Below are 20,881 nucleotides of genomic sequence, written 5' to 3'. Positions count from 1 at the left end.
ATCACAGAAAGGTAAGAGCTTGAAGGTCGTAACATCTGCTGTGATAGCGTCTTCTATATAGGACATGGAAGCTGCGGTCTTGAAATACAAAAAAAATGGCTGCCTAAGCAAGACCTGAACAATGACAATACCAGTTGAGATGCTATTGTGAATGGGGCAGGTGATCTCACAAGACCCCACTCCCAGATGAAGAGCTACAGGAAATTAATGACTGCTGAGGGAGGGAAAATTGATCTTCCCCAGGGATGAGCCCCATGTTTAGTTATCCAATACCAAATGATCAGTCCTAAAATCATATACATAGGAACAACACTAAATGGGCTTAGCATGTTGTATTTATACATGCATATGTACATGCAACATTAACAAGTAAAGTAAAAAAACAATGGAGATAATATATGAAAATGTAAATAGGTTTTGAAGGTAGAGGAAGGAGAATGGGGGACAGAAATTAATAGAGGATGCAAAGGATCAAAGTATATTGTATACATGTTTGAAGTATCATAATGCAACCCATTACACTGCATAATTGATAAATGTTAATAAAACAGAAAGGGGTAAATAAGGAGCAATGAGGAAATGGCTCAGTCAGTGACGATTTACTTCACAAGCATGAGGGTTTTAGTGTGTTCCTCGAAAGTTACATAAAGAAACCATAGTGGTGTAGGCTTGTCATCCCAATGCTGGGAAGATGAAAACAGGCAGACCCTGGGGCTTGCTGGCCAGCTGGCCTCACCTACTTTGTGAGCTTTCATACTACTCCTGAGAAACCACACTTGAGTTTGACCTCTGACCTCTACACACACACCCCACATACACAGATGCACACACACGCACGTGTATACACACACACACACACAGATGCACATACACATACACAAAGGTAAAGTGGTTTTTAGTCACCTTAAAATTGTTAAATAAGGAAAAGCTAAGTTATTCTCCTTAACAGACTGAAAAAAAGAACCACTTCCAAATAAACTTGAGAAGCCAAAGAATCATTAAAAAGATAAAAGAAATTTAAGGATTAGACTATAAACAGGAGAACAGCTGTTCCTGGAAAAGATCAATAAACTACGCAAATCTCTTGCAAAGCTCATTAAAGAGAGGAAAAAGAATTTCACAATGTCAGAAATAAGAAAATGAATAGAGTCGGTGAAACAAAGGAGACTTAACATGGACAAAGGAATACATACAATGTTGCAAACGAAGTTTTTAAACCTTGGAGGAGAGAGATGAGTCATGAGAAAATATAAATGATCAAAAGTGACTCAAGTAGGCTCTGAATATTTAATTTAACTACAATGTTAACAATAAATAAAATGCTGTCAATGACCTTCCATATAGGACAGTGAAGTTGCACCCATGAATTCTTAATAATACGCTGCCTAAACAAGACGTGAGATCCCAAAATGTAGAATTATCATGTTGTTTAAAATATGGGAGGAGTTAGGTTCTTATTTAAGGATGTAGCCCCTGATAGGCTGCCTACACTCCAGCAGGTAACCCTACTCCATGTACACCTTGGCAGTACTAAATGAGCTCTCAGCTTTAAAATAGGGTTCATGAAGTCAGAAGTGGGTGGGAGGGGCTAATAGAGTTTAGAGAGGGAGTAGGGTAAACTGACCAAAACATAAGTATATATGAAATTCTCAAACAATAAGTATCTCTTAAATTTTTAGAAGGGCATAGAAAAACCAAAGAATTTGTCATTTCCCTTTACATAACTCAGGATAGTCATAATATCACAACTTAAAAAAAGAGCACAAAAAATAAGAATCGAGTGTGCGTGTGTATATGTGTGTAGAAGTTTTAAAAAGTACTAGAACAATGGCCAAATCGCATGCAGTAAAATGGAATCACATGGATGTCAAATTTGCATTTGAAAAAAGTTAATCATTATTGATAAAAACATATTTGACAAATTCATGTAACAAACATCTGAGATCCTATTTCTCAAATATCTAGTAAAAGAGAAACACAGAAAAGGAGCTCACTGGGGGATGGGCGAGATGGCTCCATGGGTAAAGGCACTTGCCACCAAGCCTGACTACCTAAGTTCAGTCCATGCAGCCCATATGGTAAAGGAAAAAGCTAATACCTGCATGCTGTCCTGTGACCCACTCCCCCCCCAAACATACATGATGTAAATAAAGAAGTGTACAAAGTAATTTCACAGTACCCACTAGTGTTAGTTGTTGCATTATAACTATGATTACATTCAAACAAGATTATTTACTCCTACTACGGATATTTAGTTCTGTAGAAGTGGTGATTCCAGTTCTCAAAGCAGATGATGGCATACAGGAAAATTCTAGAGTATAAACTAAGGCGAGTTTATTATAAATCTTTCTGGAAAAGAAGCTCCAAATCCTTTTAGAAGAAAGTCTTAGTCTGGCTGCATTTTAACTATATAGCGTGTCTTGGTGTTTGCTCCAATTTCAATAGGGTCAAGAAAAGTATACCATACAAAGAAGAAACAGTGAGGAAGATTTCATTTCACTTTGTGAACATTTGGGGGGCAGTGACTGACCTATTAAACATTTGTTCTTAGTTCCCACTTAACTGGCACTTTAAAAATGAGAACCTCTTCAGCTCAGAGAAGAAATGGCAACTTTAAAAACTTCCCCCCACACCAGCTTTATTTTCCCATGCTTTCCTACTTAGTGAGGACTCACTAAAAATAAACTAGTGGGTCTACAAAAAGACTTAGCTAAATCCCAGGTGTATAGATCAGTTTTTTTATTGGTAAAATGCCAAGGCAAAAAGGGTTGATGGAATAAAGGCTTATTTGGGCTCACGGTCTCAGAGGTTTCAGTTTACATTAGGAAGGTATGAGGAACTGGACAGCTCCCACTATGTAAATGCCCCAAATAGTAGTTTCCAGAGGTGGTTATTCGACATAAGGCAAGCCCATATCTCAAGTGCAGTTGGATTCTTCATTTTCTTCAAGGGAAATAATTCCTCAATACATTCAGCTACTGTATACAGCAGTTTCCTTTCAGATTGAAATACTACATCCTGCAGGGATGGCTCATTAAGAAAGGAAACCAACAACTCAGAATAGCTTCAGGAAGTTCCTGAAACTGATGAGATTCACTAGGCACCTCCTTCCCCTAGAATAGATAATCAGTTACTCTCAGACCAGCCAATCTGCAAAGATGACTTGCAGAGAAACCCAGCTGCCTGGAAGGAGGATAGACCAGCAGAGTTGTCTTGAAGACTCTTAGACAAGTTGAGCTGCCAGAAAAGGACAGTATCCAACCTGTCAGGTGGCTGCAAATTGTGATGTGTGCTCCATCCCATGCTGGGGTAATCTTTGGTGATGCAGCTGCCTAAGCCATTTCTACCTGTGTGCAGAACTCCTTATCCATATAGCTACACGCAATCCCAATAAAACTCATTGTTCACCAAGTTGGACTTTTGCCAGGACTTGTATCTGTTCTTTGGTCTGTCATTGGCTCCCTATCTGGATCGAGTACATTTGTTCATGTCTCCCAGGAATAATGTCACCAGAAGCAGCTCATCTCCATTACTCACCCAACCTTTCTACATTTTAAAGGCCTCTTTCTTCCACTTCAGTATCAGCTACTGTAACTACACTGGTGTTAAACGCAAAAAAAAAAAAAAAAAAAAGACTGAAGTCAAGACAGTTAAGCACATGCAGATATTATTGAGAATCATGTCAGGTTATTATTTTGAAATCCCAAGAAGCACTGCAAACCAGGACTGGAAGCCAAGTAAGAAGCACAGAAGAGAAACTATATAGCACAGAGAGTAACAAAGTAAAAGACCTCAGTATAGGGAATTGTTGAGGAAGATCAATTGTGTTGGTGAGCTGTCAACTTCACAGAACCTAGAATTACCTGGGAAGACAATCTCAACAAAGAATTATCTACACTTGGTTTGCCTGTGAGCATGTCTATGGATGACTGTATTAATGCAGTAGGTGGGTAGCGCCATCACTTAGGCATAGGGTATTGAACTGTGCAAGAGTGGAGAAATCCAGCTGAGCACAAGCAAGCAAGCATGAATACATTCATTTCCTTCTGCTCTTGACCATGGATATGATAAGTTACTTCGGCTCCTGCCACTGTGTCAGACCTCCTGTGATAGACTGTAGCCTGGAATTTTAAGTCAGATGACCATTTTCTTCCCTAAGGTTAATTCTGCCAGGGTATGTTATAACAGCCACATAAGTGAAACTAAAACACCAGGGGTGGCATATCCAGACAAATTTGACAAGATTTAGAATTAGCCAAAAGCCCACAGTCAAATATTTTGCAAAACAATTCATGTTATTATTTGTAAATACTGAACAACTCTGAAATTGAGAGTTGAAATAGCAGTAGTCAGGCAAGTTCTTAGGTCCTTTTTTGGAGAAGTACTCACTAGAAGACAGTAGTGTCATAACCACACCAAGTGAACAGTCATGAAAGAGCACCCCTCCTCACACTCTTACGCCTTGGAACTGATTATGCACCTTAACTGGTCCCAAGCCCTAAGGAGGCCTCAGGCTCAGTAACCACTAAAAAGGCCACGACTATGAGGCCAGACATGGTAGCATATGCCTGTTATGCCAGCATGCTGAAGTTGAGGAAGAGGGATCCTAAGTTAAAGGTCAGATTGGGTGACGTAGTGAGACATTGTTTTTATAAGAAAAATAGAATAGGGTAGAAGAATAATCAACTAGCAAAATGCAGGAGATAGGCGAGAGAACAGGAACCTGCCTTAATGATCTTGGTAGTGACCTTGAAAACTATGTGAACACAATGGGAACTTAAAGACAAACAACAGACAGGGTTTTTTAAAGCGGATCCCTCAAAATGTGCCCCCCTTTCTCCTACAGCTTCCTCACCAGGCTTTCTGATTTTTAAAAATATGTAACCCATGTGTTCCTCACATCACATAAGCCCACAGATTCTGAAAAGGTCTTTGAAAGGACTTCTAAAAGCCACACAGGATGTGAGCTACTGTGCAATGGCCAAGAGCAACAAAACACTGTCCCAGCTGAGATGTAGTCCCTTATGTCCCAGGAAGGGCTCAGGGGCAGAGGAGGCAAACAGCTGTGGGGAGGTGGTGGGAACCAAGCCTGTATACACAGCCTCATGGCTTCCTGGCTTCCCTCAGGCAGTTAGGCAGCAGTGCCCTACTCAACAAGGAATGACAGACAAGGGAAAACCTGAGGACAGTTCAAATCACAGCAGACAGAGAGAATCATCCAGGACTATTTTATAAACAGGAACACGAGGGACATTTTAGCCTCCGCAGCACTAAACCGAGGCCCAGGCAGGGGGACATGTCAGACTGGAGCACTAGGAAGATCTATTAAATGCCTCACAAGCTCCCTAGGGAGAGCATAGCACAGTCACTCAGAGTGGAGAGAGAAATTCGTTTCTGAAGGCTGCTTTCCAAGTTGGGGAATTTAGCTTTCTGCTTTTGTAATCCCACGAGACTAAATGGCTGAGACCGCTGTGGGTGTAACCATGTGTCAAAATTAATACATCAGATATGCTACTCACTCACAAATCACCAGAAAAGACTCAAAACTAAATGCAGTCAAGAGAACCTTTGCTTCCTGGATGTGAGCATCTACTGCTACTGTGAGATATTAAATATCCACTTTGTCCTTAGCCTAGGTAAGAAAATCATCTAAAGAAACATTTGAACAACTATAGCAGGAATCAACACGCACACACACACACACACACACACACACACACACACACACACACACACACGCACGCTCCCTCCCAAAGTACAAGAAGCAGCTTTCTCTCCATCTGAGTGTCAGCCATTTGTACAGAGTGAATTCTTTCTCTCAAGCTTCCAAACCCAGGACACAGAGAAGACTTCTAGTGCTTGGCTCTATTGTCTGCAACAGCCTAAGCCTTCTGAGTCCAAGCAGATCCAGGAAGAGCCCTTTCTTTTCAGGGGCCTAGTGAACTCTGGAAACCTCTGTTTTCCCTGGAGTCAGCACTCCTGTCAGGGCACAGCCTACAGGCACCTCTCCTGGAGGGGCAATGCTCTCCTCTTCATTGTGGCTACATCTACTATACTAAGACCAAATGTTTGTTGATGGAGGACTGGCTCATTTTGAATGACCTCAAAACACAATGCAACCAATAAAAGTGACATGATTCTGATCATGTTACTCTCCTGCACCAATTAATGACATCAAGGTGATGGCCCAAAACTGAGAGATGACATGAGCAAGCCCTGAAGATGGGTCTACAGAGGTGTTTGCCTCACCCTCTCCTGAAGAATTACGAATACCTGCTACGCCCTAATGAAATTCTAGTCTAATATCCAATGCTGTTCATCTTAGGTGTAAATAGTGGTGTGGAGTCTGGGTTCTGTCACCGTGTAAATGCTGACATTTTAAATGAAACTGTTTCTACTCAAGCTATTAAATGTGCCCATTGTTATTTAAATATCACAGTGACTTCGTGCCTGTGATCCATATTTAAAAAATACATGAACAACCTTTTCTTCCCCTTATTTTCAGTGTCCCCTCAAATGTGTACTTCCAGTCCATTTCCACCACAGTCTTTTACCCTAACGTAATAATTTTGTGCTTTGAAGTTTTATTGATCATGCTGCTATCAGGCTTCTCTGCAACAAAAAGTTAGAAAAATTAATTTTATTTCCTATGGTCGAGTGGATCTTAGTGCTGTGAACTTCTCATGCATTTAGGTATCTCTACAACTCTTGTAAGATGCACCTTAGTAGATCTTGTAATAATCAAAACTTAAAGTATGAACATAATTTTCTGGCAATGTATTTTTTTTCAATGTACTAAATAAGGATGTTATCTTTTCTCTAATTGGCCCAAGTATCCATGGTAGTGTTTTAACTACTAGAATGAGGAATGTTCTCACAGCAATCCTATTCTTTTTTGGTATTAAAAAACCTTACTCATAAATAAATTGACAGGCACAAAAGTGTTGTATGACTAGTATTTAATTCTTAGTGTTCCTTATATTTCTCCCCCTCCAATTACAGTGATTAAGTAAAATCTTACATTTTCATTAGTATTTGTTGTCAAACTTGTCAGAGTCACCTTCAACTTTATTTTTAAAAGTCACTTTATTTGCAAGAAGATTAATTTCCACGTTAATATATTCATTCCCTTCCTCAACACTGCAGGGATAGTCTCATTGTCCTTGTATCTGGTACCCTCCCTCCAGTAAAAAAGGTTTAACTTCCAGTGGCAATCTGCCATACAGTTTAAGCAAAGTAGAGCTGGGCATGGCAGCACGAGCCTGTAATCCCAGCTCCTTGGGAGACAAGAACAGAAAGGCATATTGTTCAAGGTCTTCCTGGGCCACAGAGCAACTTAGTGAGGCCCTCTTACAAAATAAAATGTAGAGTGATGTAGGGACAGTAGATTACAGTTCTGGATTCAATCACACACACACATAGACACAGACACACACAGACACACACACACACACACACACACACACACACACACACACACCTTGATTTGATTTGGGCATGGTAAAGCCAAACAACATATTAATACAGTAGCAACACAGAAGTGTTTGTTCCTAGGCAGACCGAATATTAAGAAATAATGTGCATGGATGGGCAAGAAGCACATAAGACCCCACCTCCACCTAAGGAGCTATTAGCAGCTGATGACTACCAAGGGAGGGAAGAGTTGTTTGTTATCAAAGGTTGGGCTACTGGGAAATTGAGTAGGTAGCCCCACATCATTTATATATAGGGGCAGCACTAACTGGACTTAATTTTTCTAAATGTGGATAAGCACATAAAATGTAATTAATAGTGAAAATATAAGATCCACAGTAAAGCGCCACTGTTTTAGAATGGTTCTTCTCACTGTATAGAAGTTGACTAACATGTACAGACTTTGGGTCTGACCATGTGCTTGTCTGAGTGGCTTCGTTAATCTCACTGGGCAACATTTTTCTTTTCAAATTCATTACAAGGAGGTGATTTTTACTTTTTAAGAAAGGGAACATGAAGTTGGGAAGGGGACTTGTGGTTGTTCGGGAGGTGTTGCAGGAAGGTCAAGCAGATATGATCGAAACACAATGTGCATATTTGCGATTTTTTAAAAAAATATATTTAAAAGAAAGACTGCACAGAGAAGTTATAGGACTCAAAGTATTTCCATGGCATTCTCCACAGGCCCAATTCTACTCAGAAAGTCATCATGCATACCCTAGGGGTGAGCATACAGTCACATTTGTTGACTTCAGGGAGCAGGATGCCAGAGGCTGGTCTCTAGGTAGAAGACACGTGTTTGCATAACCAGCAGCAAGCGAGAATGAGAGGCCAGCCTGATCTACAGAGGGAGTGACTTCTAGGACAGCCAGGACAGCTACTCAGAGAAACTCTGTCTCAAAAACAAAACAGAGAGGAGAGAGAGAGAGAGAGAGAGAGGGGGGGAGGGAGGGAGGGAGGGAGGGAGGGAGGGAGGGAGGGAGGGAGGGAGGGAGGGAATGAAGGCAGAGAAGCCACGCCCTCCCACCCCGTACTGGAGCAGAATACAGAACAGGCCCAGTAGACACAGGTAGGATCCCAACCACAAAGCAGTGACTCTCTACTGACAGAGGGACAAGAGTGCACGGTCTAGAGTGCAACTTCAGAGAAGAGACGAAGAGCAACAACAGGGATGACTGTGAGAAGTTCCGTTTCATCATCTTTGCGTTTTAGAGCTTTAAAAATATGGAGAATCCCCTTCCAGGAGGGACTGCCACCCGGGAGAAAAACAGAGGGTGAGGAGAGATGCAGGACCAGGAGAAAGAAGATCAAGTCTATGAGCCATGTTGTAGGGTGACCTGAGGCCTGAGTCAGATGCTAGCGCACACACAGAGTTCCTTCCTGCTCTCTTCTTCTACCAGCATAACATTCTTCTCAGTTCTGGAATTTCTACAGCCAGTAAACTCCATCCTTGTGCTTTAAAAGAAAACAAAAGTAAAAGAATCAAACCTGGTAGATTGGTTCCATTCACCCAGCCAATATTGTACACAGACAGGGCATGGATGCTTATGGAGTCACCCAGGCACCAAGGACAAACAAACATGATTTGCATATATTAGGGTAACTAGGCCATGTTCCTTCTATATTAAGTTGTTGCATAAGAGAAGTCAGCTGCTTCCTCATGGTACCTATATTCATAATATTTAGGATGCTGAGGCAGAGAGATCATGACATTCGCCACTTGAAGAGAGAGGAAAAGAAAGAAGGGGGGGAGAAAAAAGAAGAGAGTAAGCAGGGAGAGAAAGGAAGGGAAAGGGGGTGATAGGATAAAGAGGAGACAGAAACAGAGGGATTAAAAAGGAGACCACAGTGAAGAAAAACAGTTGAATCAACTGTATAGCTATAGAGGGAGTCCAGCATAAGGGTTTAAAAAAATGGCTTTATCTGGACTGGTTGAATGTGGATGCTGGCTCCTCCACGGAACCAGGTTTGCACTTTAAATGTTCTATCTACAAAATGGGGACACAAGAGTACCTTCCTCAGGACATGTTTATAAGCACCAAATGTGTTGATATATAAATTGGGAATCTCTAAGAGTATCAAGCACATGGAAACATGTTTCCATGCCAGGATTATCACCATGACAAGAGAGAACTAGGGCATCAATAAATGAGTGATGGGCTGGGGAAAGGGCTCAGCAGTTAAACTAATTTTCTCTGCAAGTGTAAAGACCAGAGTTCAGAACTCTAGAAAACCATGTAAATTCTAGATGGGCATGGAGGACCCTCTGTAACTCCAGGACAGTAATTTGGGTAGTAAGACTAGCTGTATCAGGGAGCCTTGCATTTGAATGAAAGATACTGCCTCAGTAAATAAAGTGAAAAAGCAATCTAAGATGATTTCTGAAATCAAATGAACAAACACACATGTACACACATACATATGTGCCCACACAGTGCAAAAAACTCTCCTCCTCTCTCTTACACACACACACACACACGACAAGAAAGGAGTGACAAGAGGCTAACAGGCATAGGCTCTAATTCTAAGACCTCAGAGCAAAAGCTGAGATCACCAAACATCAGCTGCGGTCCTCCAGTAACCTCACAGTCACTGTAGGAACAGATCAATATGAACAAAGACTCCATTTAAGACTATCACCACATACCACCAAATAATCATTTCTGCCATGATTGGTAAAGTTTGCAACAAGCAACATTAAAGCAAAACTTTGTTTCCAAAGTTCCAATGAAGACCCTGGTCCAAGGAAAAGAAGAAATGGGGTAAGCAATTTACCCTGAAACTCATGGTGAAAATACTACTGAGGAGTGTATTCCATGTCATGTGTAGATAAATGGTCAATATCAAGGCAGAATGGTGAAGTAATTATGTAAAGAATGCTCAGGGGAATATGCACACCGGTTATCTTCCAAACAACCAGTGGTGTCTCCTCATCCCAACACCTCCCTACTGGACCAACACCAGATCAATAGGTAAAAAGACACAAATATATTAAATAGGAGATCAGGATAGCTTCTAGGTGGACTGTTTCCACTAGGAATTCTGGATATATATCAAACCAAGAGAAAGAAGAGATAAGAAGTCAAATGTTCCAGCCATTACATATTTGTTTGGAGAAATAAAAGGAGTAGAAGTGAGGGAATGAGCAGAGGGATATAGAGAAAAACTACATCAAGGGTGAGCATGTTTGGATGAATCTCACTAGTGTTGTTCCAAGTTAATATCTGTATATTGTGCTCCTTGGTGCAAAATTTAAGAATACAATGATGCAAATTAGCTTCCCCCAAAGAACAGGCTTCAGTAAAGAAAGACTAAAGACAAGCAAAATTGACCCATTTAATCACAGCCTTTACATCTCAGGGGTGCATTATGGAAAGAGCATTCAAAGGCAGCTAATGATTTTCCTCTTAAAAGAAAACGACAAATCTCAATACCTTTTTAGCAGAGATAGCTTGGAGTGATGATTTATGCTAGGGTTCTCAAAGCTATTCCTTGGAACTCTATTTGTTTGGTTTTTTTGTTTGAGACCTCAAAGCAATGAAGCTAAGTCAAAGTTAAATCTATTTGGAAGACTTAAGGCAAGCATAGAAAAAGCCAAAGGGACTTAGAACTGTTAACATGTTACCCACAGAGTGAGTCTCCCAGCAAGACTCAAATCCCCCTAACTCACTTGATAAAAGAAGCCCTTTCTCCCACAGTATCTTTCAGGACTCCACACAAACATGCAGTGGAAAATCCTAGAGTATATATAAAGGGCCTAAAATGGGGGCTGTCATGCCCAAATATGCTATGTTCTTAATTTTCATAAAAATCTGGAATTCATACTGCCAGGAGAGGCACAAGTTGGTAGGACCATTTTGGAAAACTAATTTTCCCCCTGGTGTTCAGTGGTTGAACTTAAATTTACTACCTATTCCCTCATCTACTGATGGTTCCTCACCACACAGTCATTTCAGTGGTCCAATCAAGGCCTTTAGCTTATTGATAGCCCAGTGCGGTGCATATCCAGGAAAGGCTGTATTCTGCATGTTGATGGACAGTCTTATTTTCACTCTCTATGCTGAGCTGCAGCAGGCAGCACCAGGACAACATGGGCAAACAACCACAAAGAAATACAGCACAGTCCGTTCTCATGCTTGGCAGACAGCAGAAGATTCATCATCAGAAAGGTAAAGGACAGTCTAGTCTCCCAGTGAGTATGGGGGTATGGAAACTGACACCCCACCCCCCACCCCCACCCCTGCCAAAATATCCACAGCCCTATCTCCTTGACATGTGAGTATTCATCAGCATCTAGTCATTGATGGTGAGGATAACCTAGATTACCCATGTGGGCCCTCAGTGAAACCATAGGTGTTCCCATAATGAAGCGACAGGATCTGATGACCACCAAGGTTATGAGAAACATTAGTGGGTAGTGAACTTCTGTACCTTGAGGACAGAGGGGCCACAGGTGGATGAATAAAGGAAGCCACTAAAAGCTAGAGAAAAAAAATGGACTCTCCTCCACTAGCATGTCCCAAAGGAGCAAACCATAGAACCATCTGGACTGAAGCTCAGTGCGGCTTACTCTGTACTTCTGAACACAAGAGCTCAGAAAGAATTAATATGTTGTTTTAAACCACCAAACCCATTAGCATTTATTACAATGGAAATAGAAAGATAACAATACAGAAACAAGAAAGACTATTGCTCCACGCCACAAGAATTTTCTCAGGTTTTTGGCAAAGGAAACCAGACAGTTGAGCAAACTAAACAGTGGCAATTCATATCAAGTTCAGTGGCAAGCCAAACTAACTCACAGAGCTAGAGGCCGCAGTGGTTACCTCTTGGAAGATGTGCTGACTTGAGGGAGGTCGGGGGCCACCAGAACAGGAGTGTCTTGTTTAGCACAGGCACTCTTAACATGGATTCCACAAAAACTCAGAGTATATACATGCAACATTCATATATATATATATATATATATATATATATATATATATATATTGTAAAAGTTATCTTTTCCCACACTTTGTTGGTTTTGGTTTTTTAATCATTACATCTGAGTGACTCATAAAACAAGTTCCTCTTGGGAAAGTCATGCCCGGAAGCAAACCCAAGCTGGACTGTTCTCACGCACCAAGGGAAAGAAACCAAGTTGTTATGGCCTCTGACATCCCAAAGAGGTTTTCCAACGGGAAAGGGGATAATGGGGTTTCTGGCAAGCAAAAAAAAAAAAAAAAAAAAAAATCAGCCAATGATTCTAACACAAGGAATACAAAGAAAAAACCTTCACAACTGAAAAAGAAAAGATATTTTAAATCCAGACTTCTATTCTTCAAAAAAAATAAAACTTTATGCTAATAAAAATGAGCTTAGAGTAGCCGGGCATTGGTGGCGCACGCCTTTAATCCCAGCACTAGGGAGGCAGAGGCAGGCGGATCTCTGTGAGTTCGAGGCCAGCCTGGTCTACAAGAGCTAGTTCCAGGACAGCCTCCAAAGCCACAGAGAAACCCTGTCTCAAAAAACAAAAAAAAAAAAAAATGAGCTTAGAGGCCCCCCTGAATTCAGGTGACAGTGGGTGGCTTTAACAGTTTGTGGGGCCACTGGCAGTGGGACCAGGATCTATCCCTAGTGCACGAGCTTTCTTTTTGGAGCCTATTTCCCTATGGAGAGATACCTTGCTTAGCCTAGATAAAGGGGAAAGGGCTTGATCTTGCCTCAACATGGTGATGGGCCAAACTTATTTCATTCCCCATGGGACACCTCACCATCTCTGAGGAGCAGATGGGGGTGAGGTGCGGGAAGTGGGAGGAGGGGAGGGAGGGGAACTGGGATTGGTATGCAATAAATAAAATGCAATAAAATGAGCTGAGAATCATGTAGAGAAAGGCAGTGAACTCTGGGCTAAGGGAGAGGCAGGCTTGTGTGCAGAGCCGTAGCTAAGGAACAGGAGGAAGGGAAAGGGGTAATCAAGAAAAATTTCAGTCCCCTAAGGTCAAAGTGTTGCTACTCTACCCCTTCTTTTAAAAAGAGAGAAAAAGTCTCAGTACTCTCACCTTGACCTCTGTGTGTGTGTGTGTGTGTGTGTGTGTGTGTGTGTGTGTGTGTGAGAGAGAGAGAGAGACAGAGAGAGAGAGAGAGAGAACACCAGAAGAGCTCAAAACATCTCATGTTCCCTCTAAAAACATCAAACGTTGCATCTCTTGGCAAATCACAACAGAATGAGTCTGCATGTGACCACGCTCGCTATCTTGATAACTATGAATCACTAACCCGTAGTAAGCAGAAGCAGCTCAACATGCAGTGGTAACAGTGAGATCTAAACAGGGCTGGGCCACACCCTCCCCATACAGGAAACACTTCTGCTAAGTGGCCAGAGCTATCAAAGGCCAGCGGCGCTTTCTTTCCTCCCATCACAAGGGGCCAGCTGTGGCACTTGTCAGCTAGAAAATGCAGGCGTGTGAGGCAGTCTATCCTAAGGTTAGAAGGGTGCATAATCCACTTACATAGAGGCCACCAAATTTTGATAGTACCCTTCATTTTCTGAAACGTAAAGCTTCCCTATAAAATCCACAACTGCCAGATGAATCTCAGAGACCAGGAGTCACAAAGCTATGGAGCTTAGCAGACTTAACAGTCCAGCCATGCTTCTGGGAACATCTTGCCACTGGTGAGGCAGTGTCAGCATTAACAGGTAGATTTGGAACTTAGCCTCATACTGCCCAAATGCAAAATGTGGATGCAAAAAGACTGTGCGTAACTGGATTTAATTGGAACTATGTAACTGAATATAAAATAAGCATTATTACACGTATAAAAAGAAGGAGAAAGCTACATAGCTAGAATGTCAGTTTGGTCATGAAATTCAATTTATTGTTTCAGTACCCCTAAGTGTAACAGTCAAAACCCCAGCATCCTTTCTGGTGCCTTAGAAGGTACAGTACTGAAGACCTCAAGCTTCTAAGACCATAAGATTTATCAATGGAAATGAAGAAAACTACAATAGGAGGAGAGCATAGGGAGTGTCTACAATGCTCCTGGTAAAGCCATTCTGGATGCTACTGAATAAAGGCATAGCAAATGTGGAAATAGAGACCCTCACACTAGAAACTACCTGAAGGCCTAATCAAAACACACATACTGTCTATGTGCACAGATGAACATTACCTCCCAATGTAATGGAAGAATTGCAAAATTCTTGTTGATATTAAACATACTTTCTCATTATTTTGGAGTTTTAGTATTTTCTCTTTTTATCATTTTTTATTTTAATTTTAAATAGCTTGTTTTACATGTCAATCCCAGTTCCCTCTCCCTCCCCTCCTCCCGCACTCCCCTTCCCCCCCGATCCTCCCACCCTATTGCCAAATCCTTCCACATAGGGGATATCTAGAGTCTGTCATTTTACTCTGGGTAGGGTCCAGGCACTCCCCTAAGAGTCCAGGCTGAGAGAGCATCCCTCTTTGTGCTATAGGCACATGAAGACTGTTTGTATACCAGGGATAGACACTGATCCACAACTCAGGGCCCCATAGGTTGCCCAGGCCTTCTCGCTGACACTCACATTTGGGGGGGTCCAGATCAGTCCCATGCTGGCCTCCCCACTGTCAGTCTGGGGTCCAAGAGCTCTCCTCTGTTCAGATCAGCTGTCTCTGCTGTTTGCCAGCAATATGATGTTTCCCCTTATCACATATTTTTGAAAATACCGCCAACTGCTCTAGGAAATTAATCCATTTATGGTTCAAAGTAATGCATGGAAACCTAAAACCACAGTTTGGATAGTCTTCTTGATGTTTTAAAAGTTCAATGGCTAGTTGGGTGTTCAGATGCATACTTAAAATCCCAGAACTCAGGAGACAGATGTAGGAGGGTGAAGAGTTCAAGAGTAGCCTTTGCTAAACAATAAGTTCAAGGGGACCCTGGGCTACCCTGGACATTTTCTGAAAAAAAAAAAGAAGACAATCGCTATTAAATGGGTTTACAACAACACACCCATCTCAAACCCTAGTGTCAGCCAAATGTGCTGCTGTTCACTGTCCCCCAGGGAAATGATCTAATAGCAGAAATTGGAAGGCCAAACTTAGCACAGAACTCCAACTATAAACTCAATCCTGACAAAGGGTCAGAGTAGTCAATGGCGGCTACTACATCCAGACCCTGAACATTTTTGTGATTTTCCCAGAGTCAGATGTGTGATGAACTCCAACATGTCTTGGTAAGCATGAGATGCCACTTTTAATAACAAAATCCAACAAGGTCTATTCACACCCTCTTTTCACCATCTGGTGATGTGACTTAACAGCAATTCCACTGGAATGAATAAATAACTCGAGTTCGGAGAGAACCCTGTCTTGGAAAACCAAAAAAAAAAAAAAAAGAAAGAAAGGAAGGAAGGAAGGAAGGAAGAAAGAAAGAAAGAAAGAAAGAAAGAAAGAAGGAAAGAAGGAAGGAAGGAAGGAAGGAAAGGAAGAAACTCAAGTTCAGGCAGTTAATGCTTGCATGGAGGTAGTCACACTTGGTGAATAAACTAAGACACTGACCTTATCTTACAACTTCAAGCCCTGTACCCTCTCTTTCCTCAATGTCTTTTCCTATTGTTTTCCTTCAAAGTTGAAGATTGACCTAGAACCCTTTACTAGTGTGCTTGGCTATACCCATACCCATTGGTTAAGTATAATAGGGATCTGCCCCTACCATCCCCATTCTTGTGAAGATCGGAGTGTATGTGCAGGACTCTGTGATATATGTGGAGCCTCAGATGGCAGCATTGTTATTACTGATGATAACATAGTCTCTGTTCTCAGAAAGCATTGTTTTGAGTGTATACTACCACATGAAATCAATCTTGTGGAGTATTATCATGTAAATGTGAAATGTCCCTACATGTTCATGGGTTTGAACACTTTGTTTCTAACTAGTGGCAATTTGGGGGAGGTTATGGGAGCTGTTAGTCAGATCTAACTTCCTACCCAAGTTTCTTGCTTCTGGCCCACTATGGTGTGAGGAGTCTCAGCCACATGCTCTATCACCATGGACTCCCATTATGCTTTTCCTGTCCTCATGGACTATACTCGAACCATGGACTCATAAATCCCTACTTCTTTAAAGTGCTTTGTCAAGTATTTTGTCACATCAATGGAATACATATTTCAATACAGAAAGTAAACATGAAGGGGTCCAGAGTTTGAAAGCCACCATTTTACCACTGTGCATGTCTTTCCTTGGTTTCTATTACTCTACGCCTAATGATTTCCCACACTGTGGGCTGAAATGTGTCTTCCCAATCCTTTAAACTTTATATGCTGAAGTTCTAATCCCCAGGACTTCAGAGGGGCTGCAATTGATTAAGGTTAAATGAAGTCATTGGGTTGGGCCCTAAACTACTATATGACTCACTGTCCTAATAAGAGATTAGGACATCAATCACAAGCCATCAATAAGAAACAGCCAACACTAAGTAAGAATAAGGCTCTAGAATGAAGTCAGTCCTGTTCAGATCTTGAGTTTGGATTTCCAGTCTCTACAAGGAGCAGGGAAACCAAGTGTCTGGTGTTTAAGCTCCTAGTTTGTAAAACTCTGTCCTGATATCCCGTAGCAAGCTGTCTGCATCTACCAGAGACACCTCGCATCTCCACTTGCAGGCCAGGAACACAACACATAGCCTAGGGCTCCATGTCACTGAACCTGGTACCCAAAGACTGGTCAGGCCAATGGTCAGGTACAAATGGATGGCAAGCTGAAGTCTGTTGTGTGTCAAACATTTTCCTATTTCTAGTTGAAACAAGAACTAGTGTCTCCCGGCATTTGCAACATGACTAGGTTGTTCATAAGCCTCCACAAAGAAGCCCTGGAAACCAGGAACAGGAATGGGCTGCTGGTCTCAGGCTGACATCTTCTGAAGAGGGATCAGGCAGCGAGTGGTCCCCGGGTCTTCCCTCATGAAGCAAATTAAGATCCAGAAGATGTGGCCTCACCATCTGAATGCCAAAAGCACTACAGTCTATATAGTTAAGCACTACAGTTTCCTATCAATATGGATGGGCATGACAGGATTTTATTCTTACTACATTTGCTTCTTAAACGTCAGATGTAACTTAAGGACAGAATTTTTATAATCAAAAATTTTAATAAACAATTAGTAATTCAGAATCATTATTTGAATGCCTAAATCGAACCCTCTTGACTGCCATTAGAGAGGCAAATCTTTTTTTACACATAATGGGAGTTATCCAAAACCACAAGGACCAAGGAACAAAGTGAGTTAATTGATGATGAAGAATGCCTACAAACTGCTATTCTGACTTTTGTCTGATTATTTTAAGAAAATAACAAAAATCACTATTTTTTTCTCTTCCATCCTTACCACCACTTAACACACATTTTCCAACAAAAAGTTCTGGACAATGTTCATTTTAGGAAAAGAGATAAATGTTCCTTCAACAAATATACAGCATTGGGCATGGTGGTGTACACAGGGAGATCCTATCTCAAAAACAAAAACATAAGGAACAATACTTATTAAGCTCATGTTCTGCAGCTTCTTCCAATGAATTTCAATGTCAAATACTGAATTGCATTCCATGTCACGTGCTATTATGAATGGGGAACATCTGGCACTGGGCTGTACCCTCCAATTCACCTTGGAAGAGTCATCAGCTGCTTCTGCTCTTCCTTCCAGGTGTAGACTGTAGTCACCAAGTGCACGGATCAGCTCCTCTCAGCTCTGTGTGATCCGGAGTCCTCGGTACTGCCAAGGATGAACTAGACTTGGGAGTCAGTACATTGGTATCTCTCCAAGGTAACTTCCTGGATCAAGTTACCCACAAGGCTTATTAAAATGCAGATTCCTGGGCTGCACCTAGACTTCAACTTCAGGTAAGGCCCTGGAAACTTCATATTGCTCCAACTCCCTAACTGACTCTGAGAGCAGCAAGGAATGCCTGCTAAGGCAGTAGCTTCAGGATCTGAAAAAATTCACTATCCTAACCATGGGAAAGCCACTGCTCTCCAAACCTTGACTCTCCCTATATATCATAAGTAACAATGGAACCTCCTCCAGAGAGGTATGGAAAGATGACAAACCACATAATGCCTTCAATATACTGCCTAGGACAAAGCATTCAGAAAAAAAAAACCACCTGTTAGCTATTATTGTGATATGCAAAAGGACTTTCAATTTATTAGCCTTTTATTGCAGCAAAATGAAGATACTGTAAGGGAGCCAGGGGGACATGCTGGCTAGTGACAGACCTCGAAGCTCTGGGCGCTCAGTTGTTAACTAAGCTTTAACAGCAGATGCAGATGTGTGACAGCAAGAACACACAAATGCAGCTTTGCAGTCAACTAGGTTCTCATCTCGATGCCTGTTAAATGGAGGCGTCACTGCTGGCCCAGGAGATGTGATTTGACTTTACTGCCCAATATAACATCACATCATTCATTTGGATAATTGTGTATTTGTCTCGGTTGTTTTTTTAATCATTCATATCTTTAAAAAAAAAAAACCCGATCTTCTAGTAAAGCAGAAATGAGAAACACACCTGGGACTCCTGTAGGCCTGAAGCTGCACATGTATTTAATTAAGGTGAGGTTTCTGCCATTATCATTCTGAACATGCTTATGCTCTACCCATTAAAAACAGAAGGAAAAAAAAAGAAAGCTATAGGGAAATGCAGACAGCACACAGTAAGTTTAAGCTTTACATGATCTCAAATGAATTTGTGCAAGCAGAATTCTAAATTAACTACACATAAATAAAGCAGAAAACCTGCACCCTCTGACCTCTGCTCCCTGGAGATGGCTGCTGAGGCTTTTCTAGACTCTCCTCCAGGAACTAGGTCACTATATGAGCCAGGGATGACTAAGGAGCAGCAAACAATTCCTGTGGTGTGGTAGATACAAACATCCCCAGGCCGATCCAGGCCTGCAGAGTCCAAGCCCTTATGCTCAACTGACTGACAGGTCCTCTGGAGCTCACAGAACACTGCAATACACACAAGTTCTCACTGCCCTGGAAGATAGTGAGCAGGAAGAGGCATCTTATTCATGAGAAGACACTGGGATACACTCAACTTCTCACTGCCCTGGAAGATAGTGAGCAGAGGCATCTTACTCATGAGAAGACGAGAAGAAAAGAGGAGGGGGAGGAGTATGATCGGCCATCACTGCATTTCTGATGAACGAGTCAACCAAGTGTGCACATCTGTCAAACAACATGAGAAAGAAATGAAAGTTTGCCAAGTCCCTGTTCTCATCAAACACTGCAGCAAACCCACACAGGAACAGAAGTATAACACTGATGAAAACACGTCTATTTGACCTTCTTTCTCCCTACTAATCACTAGCAACACACTGACAACCCTATGGGCCTGCAACACCCAACCACTTTGATTCTGAGATACCATCTTACACTAGTCAGAATGGCTACAATCAAAAACACCAATGCTAGCTTATGCTAGAGAGGATGCTGGTAGGAGTGCAAACTTGTACAGTCACTTTGGAAATCAGTATGGTAGTTTCTCAGGAAATTGGAAATCAATCTACCTCAAGACCCAGCAATATCCCTCTTGGGCATATACCCAAAGGATGCACACTCATACCACAAGGACATTTTCTCAACTGTGTTCATAGATGTATTATTTTTGTAATAGCCAGAACCTGAAAACATCCAAGATGCCCCCCAACCAAAGAATGGATAAAGAAAATGTGGTACATTTGCACAATGCAGTACTAATCAGTGGGGGAAAAAAACAAACAAACAAGCAAACAAACAAACAAAAAACCCAATGACATCTTGAAATTGGCAGGCAAAAGGGTGGAACTGGATAAAACATCCTGAGTGAGGTAACCCAGACCCAGAGAGACAAACATGGTATGTACTCACTCATAAGTGAATATTAGATGTAAAGCAAAGGATGACCAACCCCAAAGAAGCTAGGCAACAAGGAGAACCATAGAGAGACGTACGTGGATCCCCCGGTGAAGGAGAAGTAGACAAGATCTACTCTGAAAATTAGGAGTGTGTGGAGGAGAGGAAGGAGGGTAGAAGGGGAGGGGACAGGGAGGAGAACGTGAGGGAATGGGATGGTCAGGATGAGGAAAGGACAGAGAGGGAGAGCAAGCAAAAAGATATCTTGATTAGGGAAGCCATCATGGGGCTAGTGAGAAACCTGGCACTGTGGAAATTCTCAGGAATCCACAAGTGACCCCAGCTAAGACACTAAATATTAGTGGATAGGGTGCCTGAACTGATCTTCCACTGTTTTCAAATGGACGCCTATCTTAATTGTCATCATAGAGCCTTCATCCAGCAACTGATGAAGACAGATGCAGAAATCCACAGCTAAGCACTAGGCAGAGCTCCTAGTGTCCAGTTGAAGAGAGGAGGAGCGATAATCTGAGCAAAGGAGTCAAGACCATTTTG

At 41.8% G+C, this 20,881-nt stretch overlaps 1 protein-coding gene across 9 annotated transcripts in view; it reads right to left on the bottom strand.

The window, feature by feature from the left end:
* The window catches only part of Mast4 (microtubule associated serine/threonine kinase family member 4), a 575,239-nt gene that overhangs the window by 447,910 nt on the left and 106,448 nt on the right, over positions 1 to 20,881 (bottom strand). The window lies entirely within an intron of this gene.

The sequence above is a fragment of the Mesocricetus auratus genome, unplaced genomic scaffold, assembly GCF_017639785.1.
Source record: "Mesocricetus auratus isolate SY011 unplaced genomic scaffold, BCM_Maur_2.0 Super-Scaffold_100020, whole genome shotgun sequence".
Lineage (NCBI taxonomy): Eukaryota > Metazoa > Chordata > Mammalia > Rodentia > Cricetidae > Mesocricetus > Mesocricetus auratus.
The sequence above is the reverse complement of the archived record's forward strand: the minus strand, read 5'-3'. Positions and strand labels throughout refer to the sequence as shown.